The sequence below is a fragment of the Schistocerca cancellata genome, chromosome 1 (genome assembly GCF_023864275.1).
Source record: "Schistocerca cancellata isolate TAMUIC-IGC-003103 chromosome 1, iqSchCanc2.1, whole genome shotgun sequence".
In the NCBI taxonomy this organism is placed as follows: Eukaryota; Metazoa; Arthropoda; class Insecta; order Orthoptera; family Acrididae; genus Schistocerca; species Schistocerca cancellata.
This window is the reverse complement of record NC_064626.1, coordinates 1,056,771,818-1,056,797,069: the sequence shown is the minus strand read 5'-3', so window position 1 is coordinate 1,056,797,069 and position 25,252 is coordinate 1,056,771,818. Positions and strand designations below refer to the sequence as shown.

The window sequence follows — 25,252 nt, the reverse complement described above, 5'->3', positions numbered from 1 at the left end:
TTATGGGCTGCCATTTATATATTTTTTTGTTATTTATGTAACAACTTCGTCTTATAGAACACAGTTTCACTGGGATAGCTTGCCTATCACAATGCTCATTCTATCAAAACTGCGAAAAAATTGTTACAATGTTTATTTATACACTAATTATCTTCTTGAAGCAAAGAAAATGAAATCTGAGAGTATAATATAGAAACAAAGGTCAGAGTATTTTTTTTTCTTTAGGTTGATCGGATATTTACTTCATGATTTCTCTCTCTCTCTCTCTCTCTCTCTCTCTCTCTCTCTCTGTGTGTGTGTGTGTGTGTGTGTGTGTGTGTGTGTGTGTGTGTGTGTATGTGTGTGTGTCAACCACACACACACACACACAAAGACGCACACATACACGTACGTATAATGTCAAGTAATATTGAAGAGTTAGGTAATGCATCAGAGGATATCACATTTGCTGTGTTCTGTCGCATGCTCATGTTGACTTTTTTCTCTGTTTTGAGCGGGAAGTTTTCATTGCTAATTCCATAAATCAGCATATCAGATATTTGAATACAGATCTATCCTAAAGAAATTCATTACAATCCCAGTCTTCTTTACAATTATTTTATGTAGCGTATTGTAAGCTGAAGCGACCTTTTCGCACGCAAAATAATGAAAATTGACCTTTAAATTGATTACTACATAGTACAAATAGAGTTTTCCAGGTAATGGACACCTAGGAAAAACTCGTCGTTACAGCAGTTTTCAGCCAAGCGGTTTGTCAGTTCTCGCAGTAATTTGCCTGTATCGCAGAACGCTGACTAACAACCATACCTCTTAATTTTTAAATTGAATTCGTTTCCCTCCTCAGTAAACCGGAAGGCATTATTGATATTCTACCGGTCTGTGGCACGGCCGATTCATTCTCTTCGTTTTTATTAGTTTTGAATGCTCATTAAAATTGGAGATGGAATTTCTGGCTGTATAAGCTTCTGACTGGAAACCAATTAGCAAGGAACGTCTTCAGTGACTTGTTATCATTCCACCAACGGAATGTCCAGATATGGCACTTGCAGTCGTTTTAATTGCATTTTCCTCACTCTTGTAGTAACCTTTCCCAATCGTTTAATTTTAGTTTCCAATTACTTAGTAACAGTTTCCCCAATGCATTTGGCTCATTAATCCTTTAGGACGTCGCAAATGTGGCTTCATGCTTTAATTTACAGAACATGTATCAGTTTTGCAGAGATAAACATTAACTTCCGTTAGAAACCCATAAAGTCTTAGTTTGCCGTTTCCTTGAGTAAGTTGTAAGTCGCACTTATAATACTTCAATTCAGTGTTCTTATTTTTAGAGACTATATATGTGTAGGTAAAGTACACACACGCTGTTATTTGTGACAGAGATTAATTTAATTCATACCATTTTCGCCACACACCTAGTTTTGTGTTAGTTTCTTTCAGTGAAAAAATGAGCTAAATTTCGTCTTAATATAAATCCTAACAGTACCTGGTTCTCGAATGGAAGCAGATGTTCAAGCAGTGCTGTGCAGTTCGTATTAGTTTCTAAGATGGATTCTGAGACGGTATTGTCGGAGTAATTCCTTATTTGTTGGTCAAGGCTGGTAATATAAACCCGAGACTTTGGCGTGATATATTACCCACGTGGGTAGAGGTATCAGTGCCTGTGTCATCCAGTCGCTTACAAAAGATAATTACACTCCTGGAAATTGAAATAAGAACACCGTGAGTTCATTGTCCCAGGAAGGGGAAACTTTATTGACACATTCCTGGGGTCAGATACATCACATGATCACACTGACAGAACCACAGGCACATAGACACAGCCAACAGAGCATGCACAATGTCGGCACTAGTACAGTGTATATCCACCTTTCGCAGCAATGCAGGCTGCTATTCTCCCATGGAGACGATCGTAGAGATGCTGGATGTAGTCCTGTGGAACGGCTTGCCATGCCATTTCCACCTGGCGCCTCAGGTGGACCAGCGTTCGTGCTGGACGTGCAGACCGCGTGAGACGACGCTTCATCCAGTCCCAAACATGCTCAATGGGGGACAGATCCGGAGATCTTGCTGGCCAGGGTAGTTGACTTACACCTTCTAGAGCACGTTGGGTGGCACGGGATACATGCGGACGTTCATTGTCCTGTTGGAACAGCAAGTTCCCTTGCCGGTCTAGGAATGGTAGAACGATGGGTTCGATGACGGTTTGGATGTACCTTGCACTATTCAGTGTCCCCTCGACGATCACCAGTGGTGTACGGCCAGTGTAGGAGATCGCTCCCCACACCATGATGCCGGGTGTTGGCCCTGTGTGCCTCGGTCGTATGCAGTCCTGATTGTGGCGCTCACCTGCACGGCGCCAAACACGCATACGACCATCATTGGCACCAAGGCAAAAGCGACTCTCATCGCTGAAGACGACACGTCTCCATTCGTCCCTCCATTCACGCCTGTCGCGACACCACTGGAGGCGGGCTGCACGATGTTGGGGCGTGAGCGGAAGACGGCCTAACGGTGTGCGGGACCGTAGCCCAGCTTCATGGAGACGGTTGCGAATGGTCCTCGCCGATATCCCAGGAGCAACAGTGTCCCTAATTTGCTGGGAAGTGGCGGTGCGGTCCCCTACGGCACTGCGTAGGATCCTACGGTCTTGGCGTGCATCCGTGCGTCGCTGCGGTCCGGTCCCAGGTCGACGGGCACGTGCACCTTCCGCCGACCACTGGCGACAACATCGATGTACTGTGGAGACCTCACGCCCCACGTGTTGAGCAATCGGCGGTACGTCCACCCGGCCTCCCGCATGCCCACTATACGCCCTCGCTCAAAGTCCGTCAGCTGCACATACGGTTCACGTCCACGCTGTCGCGGCATGCTACCAGTGTTAAAGACTGCGATGGAGCTCCGTATGCCACGGCAAACTGGCTGACACTGACGGCGGCGGTGCACAAATGCTGAGCAGCTAGCGCCATTCGACGGCCAACACCGCGGTTCCTGGTGTGTCCGCTGTGCCGTGCGTGTGATCATTGCTTGTACAGCCCTCTCGCAGTGTCCGGAGCAAGTATGGTGGGTCTGACACACCGGTGTCAATGTGCTCTTTTTTTCATTTCCAGGAGTGTATTTGTATAATAATACGGGGTGAGTGAATAAAAACTTTACAACTTTGGAGTGAAACTGATGGAGACAATTTACAGAAGTGGTAGAGGCGTCATTTTGTTGCAAACGTCCTCACGCTTGATTTACAAAGTGCATCAGTACGCTATTCCGTCACCAGGAGCGCCAGCATGCTGCGAGTATTACACTTTCGCTGTGCGGCGGCGCGGTTCTTTTCGTCCCCTTTACGATGAACCTGCACCTACCTGTGAACACTGTCTCAGCAGATCATCAGTAGGGAAGCCGAGCGAAACCTACTGTACTTCGACGTGAACCAGGCTGCAATTAAAGTCAGTAATCTACGTTTCGGGAGAAAGTTTTCACAAGAAAAGAAAGGTTGGAAATTTTGTCCTCAATTAATGTATTCTGAAACTTAGGTGAACAAGTATCACTGCCAAGCCCGTACTAGTCTTGACACAGTCACTCACAATCCTTTTCACTCACGTTAGCAAGTTTATGGTGTCGCATTTCCCGAAAACGTAATAGCTACAAAATTAATGATTTTTTTATTGATAATGCTCGCCAATTATTAAGTCTGTCGGTACCAAATGCAGTCACAGTTTTTAGCCACCGACCTGCTCAATACGCCACGCGGAATTTATGCTTTTTCTCGTCACAAAATTCACTTAAAAATTCCGAAATTTCTATACACCCATCGGAATAATTTTGCCGTCACTTTACAACACTTTTGATGTATGAAACACTGCTAGGTCCGGCAACTTATCATTTTTATCGGAACTACTACTACACACGTCCGAACTGTTTCATGGCTAAGCTCCGACTCTTTCTAGAATACTGTAAGTCTTCTCTGCCAGCAGAGAAAGGCGCGCGAAGAATATTGCTTTACCATTGGTCAGTTTACTCAACAGCCAACAGCAAAACAACATTCTCCCTCGTCAGTCCGCGCTTTTCATCAATAACCAATCGCAAAATAGTAAACCTAACGACTGCACTTATTACCGACGTAATTATTAATATGCTGTAGTTTTCTTTACGCATAAAATTATTTACTATTGTTAGTTATACCTGAATTAACTTTCCCTTTACCATAAACTTAGTTAACAAATCTATTCTACAAAAATCCCCTTTGTCCACATCCATACTTCTTCGAAATGTTCCGACACTAAATCCCACTACAAAACTCGTTAAACAATTATCTTCATATTAACCTTAAACCACACTCACGCATCATTCATATCGCTAAAACACATTTATAACATTTTACCTGCACTAAAAGACATAATAACACTTTATGAAAATACTAGAACAGTTTATGAAAAACATTCTATTACTTTAGTGCACTCTAGTGGGCACAATCGAAACTAAATCAGTCCCCTATCCAATATTGTCCTCTATCGGCTGATACATAAACTACGTGCGCGTCCGGTCTCGTGTCACCATCTGTCACTATCCAGCTCTTGAGACACATCTCCCACTTAACCGCCTCCAAGGCAGGATCGGTGTACGGCGCTACGTCTCAACTGGTGCGGACCGTGCTCGATGTACGTTTTGGTTTAGTTAAACGAACTCTGCAATAACTGTTCGGCGTAATTTTGGCGTCGAATACACCAAAGAACCTCCAAGCGGGCCCACAATTTACTCTTGGCTCAAGAAATTTGTAGAGGCGGGTTGTTCACTGCGACAAGATAAATTACCATGTTGCCCTCGGTTGATGCTTATGTCGAACAGATTAGCGACGTGCGTCTCTCAAGGCTGACATTCACAAAAGACTATTCTGCGAGCACTGCATAGGCGTTTACACTTGAAGCCTTACAGGTTCGTAATGGCACAGCACATTACTGATGCAAATAAGGTAGCTCATGGGAAATTCTGTGTGGAAACATTGCATCGCAAAGAGGACTTCGGGACATTCCTGAACACAATAAACTTCAGCGATGAGTTAACATTTCATATCAGTGGCATGGTGAATGCCAACAACTGCAGAATATGGGGCAGTGAAATCCGCATGCAACCCTGGAACACGTTCGTAACAACCCCAAAGTTAATGTGTTTTGTGCCCTTAGTAAACTGAAAGTGTATGGTCCTTTCTTCTTCATCAAGAAAACTGGATATGCCTGAAAACTATTTAATCCCACAGATCGATGAAGACGACCGAAATGGGAGGTTTTCTACCAGCAAGACGGTGTACCACCTCATTTCCTTCAAAATAGTCAGAAATAAAAATGGCTCTGAGCACTATGTGACTTAACTGCTGTGGTCATCAGTCCCCTAGAACTTAGAACTACTTAAACCTATTCTAGGCGCTCAGTCCGGAACCGCGCGACTGCTACGGTCGCAGGTTCGAATCCTGTCTCGGGCATGGATGTGTTGATGTCTTTAGGTTAGTTAGGTTTAAGTAGTTCTAAGTTCTAGGGGACTGATGACCACAGCTGTTAAGTCCCATAGTGCTCAGAGCCATTTGAACCATTTGAACCATGCCCGAGGCAGATTCGAACCTGCGACCGTAGCGGTCGCGCGGTACCAGACTTTAGCGCCTAGAACCGCTCGGCCACTCCGGCCGGCAGAGCCAGAAATAAAATCATAATAATAAATGTAATTTCAACCACCAAAATTTAACATTCAATGGAACTTCGAGGTTTCGTCGATAATCGCTTCCCAGGTCAGTGGACGGGCTGTGAAGGACAAATCACATGGTCACCTGTCTTTCAAGACTTGACACCACTGGATGTCTTTCTCTGGGGTTTCATTAAAGACCATGTTTATGTTCCTTGCGTGCTAAACAATTTAGCAGACCTGAAAAATCGAATCTACGTTGCTGTTGCGCAAATTATGCCCGATTTGCTGCAACGAATGTGAGAAGAAATTGATTACCAGGAGGGTGTTTGCCGCATTTCATCGAACCAAAGTGACATTTGACACTGTTATGTGAATCTTGAGGTTTTTTGTTACAAAATAAACATCCATCGATTCTGAAAGTTATGTCAGTAAATTTCTGTGTCATTGCAAAGCTGTGAAGTCCTGTTTTGATTCAGCCTGTATATCCCATCACAGATTCAAGAGGAGGTAAAATTACCGAGTCCAATGCCAGAAATCACAGACCTACTGCGTGAATATTTAACAAGTCAGAACAGTAAATAGGCAGATTTTAGTTACAATATCAGTTTTTCTTGACCTTCTGAACCCGCCGATGTATTGCCTAGATGCAGGACCATCGGATGGTACGGAAAATGAATTCGACACTCCATGATACTACTGACTTCTTTCGCTGAGAATAAATTACGAAGTAGAGGAGTGGTGGTGTTCCGAAGCCATCGCAGTTCCTCAATGAGCTTTTTCCTTGATCCTGTTTTAGGAACAGTCAAGGCCTGGCAGAGATACTATCACAACTGCATGTATGTGTTGTTCGTTCTTTCGGACACGTCTGATCGAAGAGACACCACATACATGTAACTAAGGCGAGGATGGCAGATGCACATCAGGATCGAACTGCTGCGGGAATCAGCGAACTGCCGCGAGTAATAAGGAAAACGGAGAAGGGACGTTGTCCGCCGCTCCTGGTCTCGCGGTAGCGTTCTCGCTTCCCGAGCACGGGGTCCCGAGTTCGAGTCCCAGCGGGGTGTCGTCGTGTCGTCTCCATCATCATCATTCATCCCCATTACGGTCGGAGGAAGGCAACGGCAAACCACCTCCACTAGGACCTTGCCTAGCACGGCGGTGCGTGTCTCCCACATCATTTCCCTACGCTCTGTCAAGAATCTTGGGACTTCATCGTCATCATAATTTACGTTACAATAGTAGTGTACGGATAAGTTGAGAATTTGGGTCAGACGGGAGGTGTGCAAAAACGTTACAATAGTAGTGTACGGATAAGTTGAGAATTTGGGTCTGACGGGAGGTGTGCTAGGGTAGTCAGTGCAGTGGCGATAATCGCGATGTCCGGATGGCTTAGTGGTCAGAGCAGCAATATAGTACGCAGGAGACCCGGGTTCGATTTTTCAACTTTCCCCATTGATTTAGATCAATGCTCACTCGCAGCCAATTCCCTTGTGCCTTTCTATCACAAGTATATAGGACATAAAGGTTACAAGATTTTAAACATGGCTGAAATGAAAATGACTACTTTCACTGGTGCGAACCGTGCTCGCTGTCTGTTCTGGTCTCATGAAACGAACTCTGCAACAACTGTTCGGCGTAATTTTCGCACCGAATACGCTGAAGAACATCCAAGCAGGCCTACAATTTACTCTTGGCTCAAGCTCATAGAGGAACTACGATGGCTTCGGAACACCACCGCTGCCCTACTTCGTAATTTAGTCTCAGCGAAGGAAGTCAGTAGTGTCATGGAGTGTCTTACTGTACTTTCACACTCTCGTCTCGATAGTTCATAGGCGAAGTACTGGTGCTAAACTGTTCGCATTGACCCTGTGCCCATAATCATGTTGTACAAATGGAGAAGATGTCTTAATTATTGACGACGCCTTAATCTCCATTGCATGATGTAATTTTAGATTTTTTACTTCTGATGAAGGTATATTTATATGTACCGAAACATTGGTCAAGAATTTTAATAAATATTTATCCTGCAACTGTTTTGGCTGTCATCCTTTATCGTGAAGACATAAAGGTTAGATTTGCACCACTGCAGAACTATTTGCCATCCGAAACCATTAGAGATTGTCGGAACGCCCATATCACTTCGAAGTCACGCAATTTTACCCTTGTCGCCACTACATTTTCCTTCACTGTGGTACAACGGTGTTGTTTTATCTCTGTGTCACTCGCTGCCATACGAGTAAAATTTTAAAACGCCAATTACTTGCCCTCTTTATCTCTTATACTGCACTCACACATGCACTTGCGCTTCATTCTACGAAACGGTCATTGTCTCAAAATAAAAGCTGGTGCGGTACAGCTGCTGCAAGTAAAGCGGACGTATTGAGCACTGGAATGGTGTGCATGCTATTACCTAGGCGTGGATGGAATCACGCTTGCGCACGTGTTGACAAAGAGGCTACATCTGTGCACTTCATAGCTTCCACAGCCCGCTGACAAAATGGTTTCTGGAAAGAAGAAGGTAAAATATGGCAACTGGTGAAAGGAACACGTGAGTGCTTTCATTGAAATATGAAGTGAAGTCGTGTGTTTATGAAATCACAAGTAAAGATTATTACATATGGAACAGATGTTGTATGTCAGTAAACGAAAAACGCTGTCTGTTAAAAGAGTGTGTGTTGCAGACAACAGCGCAGAAAATTAAAAAGAAAAATTCTGGATTCACGGTACTGCAAAGAAAGACGTCCATTGATATCTAAGAGAGAATTGCTGCTGGCAGTTAGGGTATTTACGTACCAAAAGTTTAGTTTTCGACAGACTTCGACTCACCAGTGGAACGGAATCTTAGAGTAGCCAATAACTCGCCGGAAGAAGTAGCTGCTTTTCTCATCACAATTAATTCGTGTTGCACAAGATTCGGTTGGAATGGATGGTTACTTTCACTCACTGTCAAATAATTTAGAAGCGAGTTTCATCTTCTGAAAGAAGTTATTTTCGAAGAAATATCAAGCTTCCAGAATAAGATTTTCACTCTGCAGCGGAGTGTGCGCCGATATAAAACTTCCTGGCAGATAAAAACTGTGTGCCGGACCGAGACTCGAACTCGGGACCTTTGCCTTTCGCGGGCAAGTGCTCTTGGAAGGTAGGAGGCGAGATACTGGCAGAAGTAAAGCTGTGAGGACGGGGCGTGAGTCGTGCTTGGGTAGCTCAGTTGGTAGAGCACTTGCCCCCGAAAGGCAAAGGTCCCGAGTTCGAGTCTCGGTCCGGCACACAGTTTTAATCTGCCAGGGAGTTTCAATATCAAGCTTCCCCTCCGCATTCTTCTTATGATTCATGGCGGGGGGGGGGGGGGGGGGGATATTGTACCACTACTAGGCATTTTCTTTCCATATTCACTCTTAAATAGAGCGAGACAAAACGATTGTTCATATTCCTCTTTACGATCCCCAACTTCACTTCTCGTAGTGGTCCTTATCGAAAATGTACGTTGTCAGCAGTCGAACCGTTCTGCCGCCAGCTTGTACTGTTGGTTCTCTACATTTTCTATTACTATTTTGCAGAAAGTACGCCATCTTCCCTCCAGGAATTCCAATTTAAGTTCACTAGGCATCTCCGTAATATTTGCTTGCTGATCGAACCTAATAATAACAAACATAGTAGCAAATCTCTAAACTGATTCCATGTCTTTCTTTAATTCGACGTGTTAGAGATCCCAAACAGTCAAGCAGTGTTCAAGAACGGAGCACACCTAAGACAGGTCTTACCAACACGAGATCCAGCGGCAGAGTGCTGAAAACATGGCCGTTCCTCAGGTCATCTCGAACCTCTGTCGAGGTGAGGGAAGACCATGCTACCCATTGGTCAGCCACATTTCAGGCGCTCAGAGCTCAGGTAAATTTCATCTCTTTGGTTCCACCAAAGGTGACCAAAGGACCGTCTCAAAGATGATCCTATATTGAACATTCACTATCTGCGGTTAGCAGACGACCATACATTCATTCATTTCGCAGATCTCACCAAACTGGATGTAGGGATTTATTTTGTGGGTGTGCACATGTGATTAATTAAATAAATAGTCATTCTTCCCTGCACTGGTATCCGGCTTCGGTGTATTAAGTGAAATTGAGTTATTATTAAAAAAAAATATGTTGTTCTGCCAAGAATAACGAAGAGTGTTGTACCTATTTTCAATGTCGGGCGGCACTGTACCCTCTCAGGGTGACTTATTAGACCTTAAAAACCCTGAAAATTCAGCATATGAATGGCCAGCGCACGGAGCCAAATCAGTCGTTACCATGAGCTAGAAGTAGTCGTTACCAGGAAGCAGTCGAAGCGGCTAGAAGTAAGCGAGTAGTCGGGAGCAGTACCACAACTGACCTTCGAAGTCACAATAGAGTGACACTTGGAATCTGCTGCAGTAAAACTACGTGAAGTCTGAACAAATTTTAAGGAGGACAGTTTAATTTCATATAAGTATCCAGCAACAGTTATTATCTCGAACTTTCTATCAACTAGAAAAGTACAAGCAGTATTAAATTCGTCCCTATTAGCAAAGAGTATTTTCTGTCTGTTAGAATATAAAGAGACCAAATATTGTCTCGCACTTGTCTTCAGTTGTGATTAACCTATATGACTGTCGCAACCAGTTGTAAGCAGAGGTCTCGTCTCTGATACAGCAATGCAGAACTCAGAAACTAGGAGTTGCTGGAAAAGCGTAATCTGTCAAATGGTTGGGTGCAGTAATTGATTTGCAAAGATATACAGCTAATTTAAGAATAATGTTAAACTGCTAGCAGTGTAAATATTGTTCTTAAAATTGAATCCTTAAGTATTTGCATACATATTCACTTCCCTGCGAATCACAACTTGTCCTCTCCGTTCCCGAATTACCTCTGCAAAGCATCATAGGAGACTTTCTACCTCTCACTCTATTAAAGGTAACTTCGTAAACCTCAACCAATGATAGAAGAATTGTCAACAGCTTCCTGATTAGTCTTCTGATTGGTCTGATGCTGCCGCTGCGAATTATTTTCCTGTGCCAACATTTTCATCTCAGAGTATCACTTGCAACCTGTGTCCTGAATTATTTGCTGCCTTACTCTGCAATTTTTGCCCTCTACAGCTCTTTCTAGGACCATGGACCTCATGTCTTAATGTCCTATCATCCTGTTCCTTGTTCTTGTCAGCGTCTTCAATATATACCCCTCCTCACCGGTTCTGCAGGTAACCTCCTCATTTCTTATCAGTCCACCTTATTTTCAACATATGTCTGTAACACCACATCTCAAACCCTTCGATTTTCTTCTTTTCCGGTTTTCCGACACTGCATGTTTCATTACCGTAAAATGCTTTCTTCCAAACGTGCATTCTAAAAAAAATTTCTTTGGTACTAGTAGACTTCTCTTGGTTAGGAATGCCCTTTTTACCAGTGATATTCTGTCTTTTATGTCCTCCACGTTCCGTCCATGATGGGTTACGTTCCTTCCTAAATAGCACAATTTCTTAATATCGTTTACTTCGTTATCACCAACTCTTATATTTTCTCGCAGCTCAAGTTCCTGCCACTTCTCATTACTTTCGTCTTGCTTCGATTTATTCTCAATCCATATTCTGTACTCGTTATACTGTTCATTCCATTGAGCTCTTCCTGTAATTCTTCTTCTCTTTCACTGTGGATAACAATGTGATCAGCGAATTTTATCATTGATATCCTTCATTGATATCCTTCCGCCTGAATCCTACTCACGAACCTTTCTTTTATTTCCGTCACTGATTCTTCGATGTATAGATTGAACAGTAGGAGTGACAGACTACTTCCCTATCTTACACCTCTTATAGTCCGACCAGTTCGTTCTTGGTTTGCAGTCTTATTGTTCCCTTTTGGTTCTTGTACGTATTGTATACAACCCGTCATTTCCTATAGCTTAATCCTATTTTTCCCAGAATTTCGAACATCTTACACCACTTGGCATTGTCGAACGCATTTTCCAGATCGACTGATCCTATGAACGTATCTTTAGTTTCCTGCCGTCTTGTTTCTGTTATAAAACGCAACGAGAGAACAGCCTCTCTACTGCCTTTACCTTCCCTAAAGCCAAACTTAAAGTCATCTAGCACTATCACGGTATAAAATGCAATGACCGCAAACAAAGCAATGTTTGCTGCCTTTCTTTCAGCACACGACGCGATGATAGATTACTCTCTGTGCTTGCAGCAGGTCACACTGATGGCCGGTTTGCTGGCCACTGTGTCCGACGGTTCTAGGCGCTTCAGTCCGGATCCGCGCTGCTGCTGAGGTCGCAGGTTCGAATCCTGTCTCGGGCATGGATGTGTGTGGTGTCCTTAGGTTAGTTAGGTTTAAGTATTTCTAAGTCTAGGGGACTGATGATCTCAGATGTTAAGTCCCATAGTGCATAGAGCCATTTGAACCATTTTGATGGCCGGTTCGAAGCGCGTCTAACTACACGCAACATGTCGCGCTCGCCTTAGAGCGTGCTTCGTTGCACGCTTTAAGGAGCGTGTAAATGGGCACTTCAGCTTGTAAGCAACACTGGTAAAGGACCCAACGACAGAAGCGGCCGCTTGGAGCGCTAAGCTAAGTGGGACGCCACAGACGAGGCGTTAATTGAGCTAACTGTCAGACAAAAAGAAGCAGTTAGTGGTTTGTGGTGGTTTAAATTTAGATTTCTTAAAAGATAGGGATAGGAAAAATGAGCTAGAATCTATGTTTGGTTGTTTCAATCTAGAATCTGTTGTAAATTTTCTAACTCGTGTGCGATAGGATAGTAGGTCACTTATCGATAACATATTCACAGACAGTGCTCAGGCAGAAACAATTAATGTGTACCTACTTGGTAATGGGCTATTTGATCATGATGCATAATTAATGGAAATAACACATATAGCACCTTATAGGCTTGACGCATGTTCATACAAGGCAGGGAGGCTTATTGATGCGAACTGGATACAAAGTGTTAAGAGCAGCCTAGAAGAGGTAGAACGGTATGAAGTATACACATAAAATGATGCTGATGCCAAATTCAATTTATTCCACCGTAAATCTGTCTCAATATTTGAGAGTTGCTTTCCTGAAACGTTATCCAAAAAAGCCATTACAAAGTCAAGTAAGCCATGGATTACTAAGGGAATTAATATATCGTGTAAGAGGAAGAGGGAAATATATGTACAGGCCAGAATAAGACAGGATCCGACGTTACTTGATTATTACAAAAGATACTGTAATATTTTAAGGAAACTCATGAAGAAGTTGAGAAGCTTATGTGTTCTGACAGAAATTAATACTGCGGATAGTAAGATTAAAACTGTATGGAATATTGTCAAACGCGAGACGGGGCAGCCTGACAGTGCACACCATACCATAGCAATAAAGCGAAATGATGATGTTGTGAGTGACAATTCACAAGTTGCAAGTATTTTTAACAATCACTTTCCGAATTTAGCAGTAAAAATAGGATTAAAGGGTTCAGTTGAAGAAACAAAAAAAATATATTAAAAGTGTTATTCCTCAGGACTTCAGGCCTTTAGAAATAGCACCAGTATCCTTCACTGAAATTAAGATAATTATAAATCCATTGAAAAACAAGAGCTCTTGCGGTGTTGATGGGGTCTCTAACACAATTTTGAAGTGTTGTTCTAATTTAATAAGTGGAGTCCTTAGTGATATATGTAATGCTTCGCTGGCACAGGGAATTTTTCCAGACAGATTGAAACACGCAGTTGTCAAACCTCTTCATAAGAGAGGGGACAAGAGTGACTTAAATAATTATAGACCAATCTCATCGTTGACTTGATTTTCTAAAATAGTCTCACATTTAAGCGAAGTGAAAATAATTTACTCGGCATGTCACAGTTCTGATTCCGGAAGGATTACTCGCCACATTTACCCATCAAATAGTACAAGCCCTAAATAACAAATTATCGCCAGTTGGTATTTTTTGAGAAAAACTCAGGTTTTATGGAACTGAAGGCTACACACAAAGCTGGTTTGAATCATACTTAACGAACAGAAAGCAAAACGTTGTGCTGAATAACTCAGATAATGTTGCGAGGGTAGTAAATTCTAGTGAATGGGGAGTTACCACGGAGGGAGTCCAACAGGGTTCAATTTTGGGTGCTCTGCTTCTCCTTACTCATATGAATGGCCTCTCACTTAACGTTCAGCAAGCAGAACTAGTACTTTTTGCAGATGACACGAGTGTTATAACAAATCCCATTCCAGAAAAATCAGCTGAAGACACTGTTCTTTCAAAGAAATATTAGGTGGTTCTCAGAAAAAGGCCTCTCCCTTAATTTTGAAAAAGCTCACTATATCCAGTTTGTACACCGAATAGAGTCATACCGACAATAGATGTACCATATGAACAGGGCTCAGTTAAAAGGTAGATTTCTCCAAATTTCTGGTTGTTCACATTGATGACAACTTGAACTGGAAGAAGCATATTACTGAGCTTCTCAAACAATTAAGTTCAGCTTCTTTTGCTCTTCGTATAATCGCTAGTCTTCGTAATAAATAGGTCAGCCTCCTAACTTACTTTACATATTTCCACTCAATAATGTCTTATGGGATAGTTTTCTGGGGTAACTCACCACTTAGACACAAAGTATTGTTTGCACAAAGTATAGCAGTGAGAATAATTAGTGATGTTCACCCAAGGACGTCATGTAGGCACCTGTTCAAGGAGTTAGGTATTTTAACTGCATCACCAGAGTAGAAATATTCGCTAATGAAATTCGTTATAAATAATCCATCTCAATTCGCGAAGAACAGTGATGTTCATACGTACAACACTAGAGGGAAAAATGACTTTTACTATCCGTTTCTGAAGCTGCCAGTTGCTCAAAAAGGATGATGTTATTCAGCAACAAAAATCTTTGATCATTTGCCCAACAACATAAAGTGTCTCGCAGGTAGCAGATCACGTTTTAAATCTAGCTTAAAATCATTTCTTTTGGACAACTGCTTCTATTCCATGGACGAGTTTCTGTTTCAGAACTGGTAAAAAAAAAGGTACCTCTAAATGTAGATGCATCTGTAGGACTAAAAATTTCAGTAGAATTAATAATATCACTATTCATATATATCTCTTGTAATCTGACTTGTTCCACATCATATCGAGAAAATAATCGTGAAAATGATCTACGGAACATGACATTACTAAACCAAACTATCCGACCGTTCTGGCCGTGCGGTTCTAGGCGCTTCAGTCTGGAACCGCGTGACTGCTACGGTCGCAGGTTGGAATCCTGCCTCGGGCATGGATGTGTGTGATGTCCTTAGGTTAGTTAGGTTTAAGTAGTTCTAAGTTCTAGGGGACTGATGACCATAGATGTGAAAGTCTCATAGTGCTCAGAGCCATTTGAACCAACCAAACCAAACTAACCTACTAGGCGGTCAAGTTCAAAATGTGTTTACAAGGTATATCGAAATTAGTAGCGAAAACTGACACATGTTAAAAAATACGATAATAGAAGCAAAAACTTTCCGGTAATCATTGATGCTAACTGGAACTGGAGTCCAATTAGAGTGGGACTTGTGGTTTACATTTGAAGTATCTAGGACAATATTGGATACTGCAGTCAGTGACAGCTCGTAATCACACATTCAAAATTACCTCGCATTTGCAAACACATGTTTACTGGAATCCACTTCTATTATTGTACACAATCACATAAATGAGATTTCGCTATTAGTAATGATTCACAGGGTGTCTGTTCTGAGAGTCATCAGGCACATTTTGTCTGGTTCTTCATCAGATGCCTGAGTGCTCAGCACTTCTGACTGCCAAGCAGTGGGACCGGGTTCGATTCCCGACCGCATCGGAGGTTGTCTGCAGTCGGGCACTGTGTGTTGTCCTCATCGTCGTTCCTTCATCATCGAGAAGCAAAGCGCCCAGAGTAGCGTCAACTGAAAAGACTTACAATTGGTGGCCGAACTTCCCCGTGTGGGAAACATATACTACTCATCATGTGTTCAATGCGACTCCCATTGACGACGGAGAGCGTGGGTTTGTTTCCCATTGCAAATGAAAAAAAAAGATTCTTAAATTGAAATTTCACGTGCCCATTCGATAAATCGGTCCCAGATTGGGCTAGTGAGATGTGCGTTTCATCGATACGTATTAACAAAGGCAGTAAAACTCAGAAAATAGCCTGTACCCCAGCAGCACCAACTCTGCCCTGCCCCGAACTGCAGTTACCGCTAAGCATGCAGCTCTACTGAGTCGCTGCTAGTCTGCTGTTTATTCATCGTGTTTTACTCTCCATGTTCATACATATCCATAAACCGAATATCGGATAGGCTAATTGTGGAACGCTCTATCGAATGGCCACTCAAAATTCCACCTTAAAATCATTTTGCTCTTAACGGGAAACGAACTGACACTGTCCATCGACGGTGGGCTTTACATGAAAGACGTGATGATCACTATTTGTTTCGCCTGATTCCAATTACACATTTCAGGGACAAAATTTGAAACACCTGCCGAAACACTACAGTAAATGCACCTGACGACTCTTAGATAGAGATAGAGAGAGAGAGAGGGAGAGAGAGAGAGAGAGAGAGAAAAGCCAGTCGCCAGTTCTCAGGAGGCGGTTAAGATTTTTTTCCGGGCTGCGTGCAGAGTGTTCAAGGAGATAACGTCACAAAGTGAAATGCAGTCGCTTATCAGCTGTACCAAGACATCGACACCTAATCAGCACTTCTAGCATATTATTGGTGCGTGGCTAAAACGAATACCAATTCTACACGGGAGTACGTTTAACTTGGAGCAGTTCCTTTTGTTTCATTTTATACGTTCTGAAACGACTGTAGTTTTTAGAGCTGCGAATTCATCGTCGTATTTAGCAACCTTTCGGTTCTAAATATATTTTTTTCGTCACCATATAATATTTTTACAGTGATTGATTGTCGATCGAATAACTTTCTGCAACACTGGGGAAATGCAGGTATAACATAAAAATTTGTGTTATAATGCTTGCAGATGAATGAAAGATGAGTTTCGTATGGTTCAGAACCTGCTGCAAATATTTTCCTTTCCGTCTCATCCCGCGTAGGTAGAATACAGTTTATGATCACTCGCACTGGCGGCGATGCAGGTACCGGTGGAACAAATAGGCGTTTCCTACGGTCGGTGACGACGGAGTTGACACAGTGAACGGTTAGCCAGAAACAGAGTCCAGACCGTACCGAATGTCGCCGAATCCATGCGCAAAAAGTCTAGATAGCGACCTGAATCGAAAAACCTAAACACAGACAAGATCAGTCACTAGTAATAAAGGCGCGTAGCGAAGGCTTCTGAGAATAGTGACGACTATTGCACGAGTGTAGGGCCGCGGTATTTACAGGCACTCTCGTGTCGGTGGACGGGCGCTTGCAAGACGCCTCTGCTGCGAAGAACCTGCAGCCGTGGTAATAACCGTGAGTATCCCTGACCTTTCCTGCGCATCGATATCCGGACTTCATAGGAATCCGATTCAATATCGGATACTAAATTTTCATCTGACGCTATTTCAGTGACGGGTGTGCCAGTTGAAGCTGGTGATGTCAGGAGTAGTCCATTCCACATCCAGTATGTTATTTTTCTTTAATCTGTATTATGAGTTACGTATAAAATAATTTTGATCACATTCATCAATTTTCAACTACTTTCATGGAAAATTTACGAAAGTTTAACCATTTACTGGTGACCCTGTAAGTCCATCTTTATACAAGATGGTTGCGGGACCGTGCCGGCCGCGGTGGCCGAGCAGTTCTAGGTGCTTCGGTCCGGAATCGCGTGACTGCTACGGTCGCAGGTTCGAATCGTGCCCCGGGCATGGATCAGTGTGATGTCCTTAGGTTATTTAGGTTTAAGTAGTTCTAAGTTCTAGGAGACTGAAGACCTCTGATCTTAAGTCCCATAGTGCTCAGAGCGATTTTGTTGCGAGACCTCGGTTATTCAATACAAATTGTCAAATCAAAACACATCCAGCCGTCTAAATTTCCAGTTTTACTTTATTTGTGTAACCAGTTTCAGCGTTGCATGGCGCAATCTTCAGGCGGGCATGGAGACACCGTAATGTAACGCTGAAACTGGCTGCACAAATAAAATAAAACTGGAAATTTAGACGGCTAAAGGTGTTTCGATTTGATATTTTTTTTAATTTACTGGTGAGTTTCCTTCATGTGTAATGAACAATATCTTTGTTCAAACTGACAATACAAATTAGGTACCCATTTTTTTGTATTTTTGCCCCCTTTGTATGACAATAACTGAAGTAATTTGTAAACTGCAGATTTGAAAGATCCACTGTTAAACTAAACAGAAATTTTATACAATACAAAGACACAAAATGAAAAAGAAAAAAAGCCGATATACCACAAAGAAATTTCTCGAAGGTGGCGGAAATCGACAGTTGTGATGTACATGTGCAGACACACAAGAGATTACAGTGTCATAAAAACTGGATAATTTATTCAAGAGAAAAAGCTTCTCAAATTAAGCAAGTCACTTATGCGTTTGTACGTATCAGACCCTTACGCAAGCAGTTATTCGGCTTGGCATTGTTTGAACTGTTGGGTATCTTCCTCAGGGATAGCGCGCAAATTCTGCCCAGCTAGAGACTTAGGTCGTCAAAATCCCGAACTGGTTGGAGGCCCCTACCCGTAACGCTCCAAACGTTCTCAACTCGTGAGCGATCAGCGACCTTGCTGCCAAAGGTAGTATTTGGCAAACATAACGTTCAAAAATCGTTCAAATGGCGCTAAGCACTATGGGACTTAACATCTGAAGTCATCAGTCCCCTAGACTAAGAACTACTTAAACCTAAGTAACCTAAGGACATCACACACATCCACGCCCGAGACAGGATTCGAACCTGCGACCGTAGCAGCCGCGCGGCGCCGGGCTGAAGCGCCTAGAACTGCTCGACCACAGCGGCCGGCAAACAGGATGTCACGCGGTAGAAATGATGTCACGCGTTAGAAACTCTTACCGTGTGCTGGCGGGCATTATCTTGCTGAAATGAAAGCCCAGGATGGTTTGCCACGAAGGGCAACAAAACGGGGTGCAGAATATTGTCGGAGCATCGCTGTGCTGTAAGGGTGCGGCGGATGAGAACCAAACCGGTCCTGCTATGAAAAGAAATGACACCTCAAAAAGTAACTGTTGGTTGTCGGGCCGTACGGCGCGCGACAGTCCCAGGTTGGAATCTCACCGCCGTCTGAGGCCTCTCCAGACACGTCTTCGCTGGCCACAGACGCTCATTTCGAAGGGGCATCACTGAAGACATTTCTGTCCTGGTGTATGTGATTCCAGGCCGACGACAATGCCTATTGCCAAACCCTAGCTTGGCCAACTAGGTCGCCGGATCTTTCCACAATTCAGAACGTATGGAGCAATGTGGGAGGGCCTTCCCATTAGCTCGCTATTTTGACAATCTAACCGAGCAATTGGACATAAACTGCACGATATCCATTAGGAGAACATGATGCAGGAACTCTACCGATCAGTGCTAAGCCCATAACTGCTTGCATAAGGGCCAGAGGTGTACCACAGTTATTCACTTGTGCAATTTGTGAAGCTCTTTCGCCGGCCGGAGTGGGCGAGCGGTTCTACACGCTACAGTCTGGAACCGCGCGACCGCTACGGTCGCTGGTGCGAATCCTGCCTCGGGCATGGATGTGTGTGATGTCCTTAGGTTAGTTAGGTTTAAGTATTTCTAAGTTCTAGGGGACTGATGACCTCAGCAGTTAAGTCCCATAGTGCTCAGAGCCATTCGAATATTTGAAGCTCTTTCCCTTGAATAACTCATCAGATTTTCCTGAAATTGTAAACATTTGTGCGTAAATGTAAATCACATCCACCGATTTCCGTCCCATTCCTATAGTTCCTTAATGGTCCATTTTTTTCTTTTCTCTGTCTAAATAGTGTATTTTATTATTTACACTCAATTCAATACAGAGAAAATTCTTACGGAAGATAGAACAATACAATAGGTGTAGCTATTTCTACTTTCGTTGAAAAAGTTTTTAAACATCATCATAAATGGAAACGAAATGTTTCTCCTTTCAATGTTCAACACTGGAATAAGATAAAGATATTTATTTATTTGGCAGTGAAAAGTTTTAGGTGGAAATTAATTTAAAGAAATAAAACAATGGATTTGCAGGACCATTAGATTTAGATTTGTTTTTAAAGGCGATACGATATTACAAGGCCTGTGCTATTAAGCATGCATGTCTGACGGAACAGGCACTACGGCAGCTATAGCCGTCATGAAATACTTGCCAATACAAACAACCATCTACTGTGTAAGGGAATGACGACAATGAAAATTTGTGCCGTATCGAGATTCGCATCTGGATTTCCTGCTTCACTCAAGCGGTCAGCTTAAGCAATTTGGCTAGCCGTGCACGACTAACAGCCAGACTAAAATTTCCATACGTCGTCGTTCCTAAGTCACAACTTCTACTCGTAGACATATACACTGATGGAAAATAATCGCAACAGTAAAAAATTATTAATGCACAGAGATGAAATTTCGGGAATACCTTTGGCCAGATAACATACTTACGTTATTAACATTGTAAGATCTCAGCTTAATCTAAGCGAGAGTTAATCCACTGAAAATGAGAAATGCTAGTATATTAATAGCCAGTGTAACCGGTAAAATGCTAAATGCAAGCACAGAAATGGGAATGTAGTGTGTTGTATAGGTGCCGGATGTCAGTTTGGTGGAATGGAGTTCCTTGCCTGTTGCACGTTGTCTGTCAATACAGGGACGGTTAATGTACGAGGGTGAGTCAAATGAAAACCTTAAATATTTTTTTAAAATATTATTTATTGTGCAGAAGTGGTAAAATCTGTATCACTTTTCATCGTAATCACCCCCACGCTCAATGCAAGTCTCCAGCGCTTACAAAGTGCCTAAATTCCCTTAGAAAAAAATTCTTTTGGTAGTCTGAGCAACCACTCATGCACCACGTGGCGTACCTCTTCATCAGAACGAAACTTCTTTCCTCCCATACGGAAATCACTTGGGGAAAGGTCTGGGTTGCTCGCTCTCTTCGTTTCCGGTTGGTGGAAGTGAACCCAGGTTTCGTCCCCAGTATCGATTCTTGCAAGGAAGCCATCACCTTGTCGATAAAAGCGCCGAAGAAGTTGTTCACAGTCATCAACACTTCGTTCTCTCATTTCAGGAGTCAGCTGCCGTGGCACCCATCTTGCAGACACCTTGTGAAACTGGAGCACATCATGCACAATGTGGTGTGCTGACCCATGACTAATCTGTAAACATGCTGCAATGTCATTCAGTGTCACTCGGCTGTTTTCCTTCACTATGGTTTCAATTGCTGCAGTGTTCTGTGGAGTCACAACTCGCTGTGCCTGACCTGGACGAGGAACACCTTCCACTGAAGTCACACCATTTGCGAACTTCCTACTCCATTCATAGACTTGCTGCTGTGACAAACATGCATCACCGTACTGAATCTACATTCGTCGATGAATTTCAATAGGTTTCACACCTTCACTACGCTAAAACCGAATAACAGAACGCTGTTTTCTCCTGGTGCAAGTCGTAAGTGGGGTGGCCATCTTTATACTGATACTGCGACGGTATGAGTGCATCTGCACTATGCTGCCACCTACAGGCCATTCCGCACGCTGTTTGTAGCACACTTACCAACTTACAGGACAATGGCGCGAAATTTAGATTTGTTATTACAAATTTAAGGTTTTCATTTGACTCACCCTCGCAGTTTGTTGGAATTTCCGTCCTATGATGTCGCATACGTTCTCGACTGGAGACAGATCTGGTGACTGAGCAGACGAAGGCAACATGGCGACACTGAACACGATGGTCTTCCCTTTTGGTAATGCCACTTGGCCGTCTTGAGCCCGGTCTCCTGGTAGCCATACATTCACGTGATCACCGCTGCAAGCAGTCATCTGCAAAGGCTACGTTCCTAATAAGTACACTACTCGACATTAAAATTGCTACACAAAGAAGAAATGTAGATGATAAACGGGTATTCATTAGACACATATCTTATACTGGAACTTACATGTGATTACATTGTCAGGCAATTTGGGTGCATAGATCTTGAGAAATCAGTACCCAGAACAACCACGCCTGGCCGGGTCGTAATAACGCCTGGGCATTGACTGAGTCAAACACTTCAACACGATACCACAGTTCATCAAGAGTATTGTGACGAGCCAGTTGCCACCATTGACCAGACGTTTTCAATTGGTGAGAGATCTGGAGAATGTGCTGGCCAGGGCAGCAGTCGAACATTTTCTGTATCCAGAAAAGCCCGCACAGGACCTGCCACATGCGGTCGTACATTATCCTGCTGAAATGAAGGGTTTCGCAGGGATCGAATAAAGGGTAGAGCAACGGGTCGTAACACATCTGATATGTAACGTCCACTGTGAAGTACCATCAATGCGAACAAAAGTTGACCGAGACGAGTAACCAATGGCACCCCATACCATCACCCAGGGTGATACGCCAGTATGGCGAATACACGCTTCCAATGTGCGTTCACCGCGCTGTCGCCAAACACGGATGCGACCATCATGATGCTGTAAACAGAACCTGGATCCATCCCAAAAGATGACATTTTGCCATTCGTGCACCCAGGTTCGTCGTTGAGTACACCATCGCAGGCGCTCCTGTTTGTGATGCAGCGTCATGGGTAACCGCAGCCATGGTCTCCGAGTTGATAGTCCATGCTGCTGCAAACGTCGTCGAACTGTTCGTGCAGATGGTTGTAGTCTTGCAAACGTCCCCATCTGTTGACTCAGGGATTGAGACGTGGCTGCACGATGCGTTACAGGCATGCGGATAAGATGCCTGTCATCTCGACTGCTAGTGATACGAGGCCGTTGGGATCCAGCACGGCGTTCCGTATTACCCTCCTGAACCCACCGATTCCATATTCTGCTAACAGTCATTGGACCTCGACCAACTCGAGCAGCAATGTCGCGATACGATAAACCGCAATGGCGATAGGCTACAATCCGACCTTTATCAAAGTCGGAAACGTAATGGTACGCATTTCTCATCCTTACACGAGGCATCACAACAACGTTTCACCGGGCAACGCCGGTCAACTGCTGTTTGTGTATGAGAAATCAGTAGGAAACTTTCCTCATGTCAGCACGTTGTAGGTGTCGCCACCGGCGCCAACCTTGTGTGAATGTTCTGAAAAACTAATCATTTGCATATCACAGCATCTTCTTCCTGTCGGTTAAATTTCGCGTCTGCAGTACGTCAACTTCGTGGTGTAGGAATTTTAATGGCCAGTAGTGTATTTTTGCAATATCGCAGGTGGAATATACAGCTTCTCGTTCAAACTAAATTAGATATTGATAGCATCTTTAAAGGCATTCTTAACCAACATCAACTGGTCACGTTCAATCTGAAAGGTAACTAACCCCGACAACCGTTACAGAGCGTATTTAAAGCAAACCCCATTCGCATCCTCATAATGGCGCTCCTAGCTCCACTCTTACGGGACTGGCGTGAAGTTTGTAAACGTGTAGGCATCATCTTCCAGATGTAGAAATAAGCGCACGAACTTTTGTTTATATTACAGACACCTTCTTGATGTTGTGATTTTTTTCCGTCATTGTATCATGTAACTGAATGTCGCTGCCCGATATCGAAGAATAAGTAAAATTCTTGATGCAATAACTTACCAACAGCCGTATGTATTGTAGAAATTTATTTTATTTTATGAACTTCTATGTGCTACCAGTTTCGGCATTACATTAATGCCATCTTCAGGCCCCACTCGTCATAGTCGTAAAATCGCTATAAACGGAAGGAGCCATATAACTGGATCCGTAAATCAATCGTCCTGCAACAGCACTTGGTAGTCAGGCGACACAGACTGAGTCTGTGTCGCATGGCCATCAAGAAGTTCATGCCAGCCGTCGTCCCATGTACATAATGGATCAACGAAGATGAATAAGTGAAATGTTGCAGTGTCCTTGTTGTTAAGAAAGTCAATGTAATGTTCCTTCGGACAGGCAAGCATGCATTTATGAAGGTTACATCAAATTCCCAGCGAAGAGCAACTAATGTGTCAGGTAGCTGGGAAGGGAGATGGGAGGCGAGAAGTGACAGCCATGTGATATGTCGCTTGCGTGGGAAAAAGTTCCCGAAATGGCCCTTGCGTGTGAGGCTAGAGCAGGCAAGGCGCTCAAGTGTGAATGCACCTTAAGACTGTCGTTTAGTACCCACACAACGCTACGTCTCCTGTAGGAAGATTGGGGCCCGTAGTCCCCCGGAGTGATCTCGGTTTGTGGGGGCCGGCCCGGGAAGCGTTGCCGCTGTCGGCGCCCGGCCGCTATTGCCGCTTCGCTGTGAAAAACTGGCTGGGTGTGCGCCAGCCAGCCGTGTCTCAATCTGTTTACATCGCTCACGGCGCGCCGCCACCTCCGCAGATCGAACGGCGCGGGCCGAAAGTGATGCAAGGGGCGAGCGGGACCCCTCCGCTCTGACACAAAAGTTTCGCCTCTGCGCTTAGCATTTTCATCACGTGATTTATTGTGAGAGGTGGACCCACAAAATATCTACATTTATCCTCGCGGCTGTTTTCACTGGCGGAATTTTGGTAGGAAGTTTGTCTTCCTCTGTATCGATTGCAAGCCGTAAGTCACGGGAGGAGAGCATCCACAATGTGAAAGGAAAAGAAGCAGTTGCTTACTAAAACATACTGGCGAAAGGAAAAAGGAAGCACAGCCTTTAAACAAGGGTCACGTATAATAAAAGTATGCAAGTTGTATGCTATATGAAAGGTTTACTAGTGCAGTTAAGGGATATCTGTGACAATATTGGCTGGTGACTATGCTATCAAGTGAATGTAATGGGGAGTAGCAGAAATGAGATTGTTGATAAACTCAGCATCAAAATTTGGTACGACGTAATACACGAAGCAAGGATGACATACCAAACAGACTAGCAGAGCAAAAGACGGTATTGCCTGCAGAAAGAAGTATACTGACATCAAATATAGGTGTTAATTTCAGAACCAGATTTCTGATAATGTACCTCTTTAACACAGCATTGTATAGAAGTGAATCATTGACTGTGGCAAAACATGTAGAAGAAGTCACTCACTGATCAGTCTGGCCTGGCAACGGAAGACAGCAAAACGAAAGCTGAAATTTTAAATTTAGCATTTGAGAAATCTTTCGCGCAGGAGGATCGTACAAACATACGACCGTTTGAGTCTCGTACAGATTCCCGTATGGAGGACATAGTGATAGACATCCCTGGGGTTGTGTTAGGCAGCTGAATGAGTTGAAATTAATTAAATCGCCAGGTCCTGATGGGATTCTAGTTCGGTTTTACAGAGAGTACTCTACTGCAGTGGCTCCTTACTTAGCTTTCATTTATTGCGAATCTCGTGCCCAACGCAAAGTCCCAAGCGACTGAAAAAAAGCGCAGGTGACGCCTGTATATAAGAAGGGTAGAAGGACGGATCCTCAAAATTACAGACCAATATCCTTAACATCGGTTTGTTGCAGGATTCTCGAACATATTCTCAGTTCGTATATAATGAATTTCCTTGAGA

At 43.5% G+C, this 25,252-nt stretch overlaps 1 protein-coding gene and 1 non-coding gene across 2 annotated transcripts in view; both read left to right on the top strand.

Moving 5' to 3' along the window:
• Positions 1 to 25,252, top strand: part of LOC126162937 (guanylate cyclase 32E) — a 935,168-nt gene that overhangs the window by 649,222 nt on the left and 260,694 nt on the right. The window lies entirely within an intron of this gene.
• Trnas-cga (transfer RNA serine (anticodon CGA)) lies at positions 8,857 to 8,931 on the top strand. The gene has a single exon. It is a non-coding gene; the product is annotated as a tRNA-Ser (tRNA).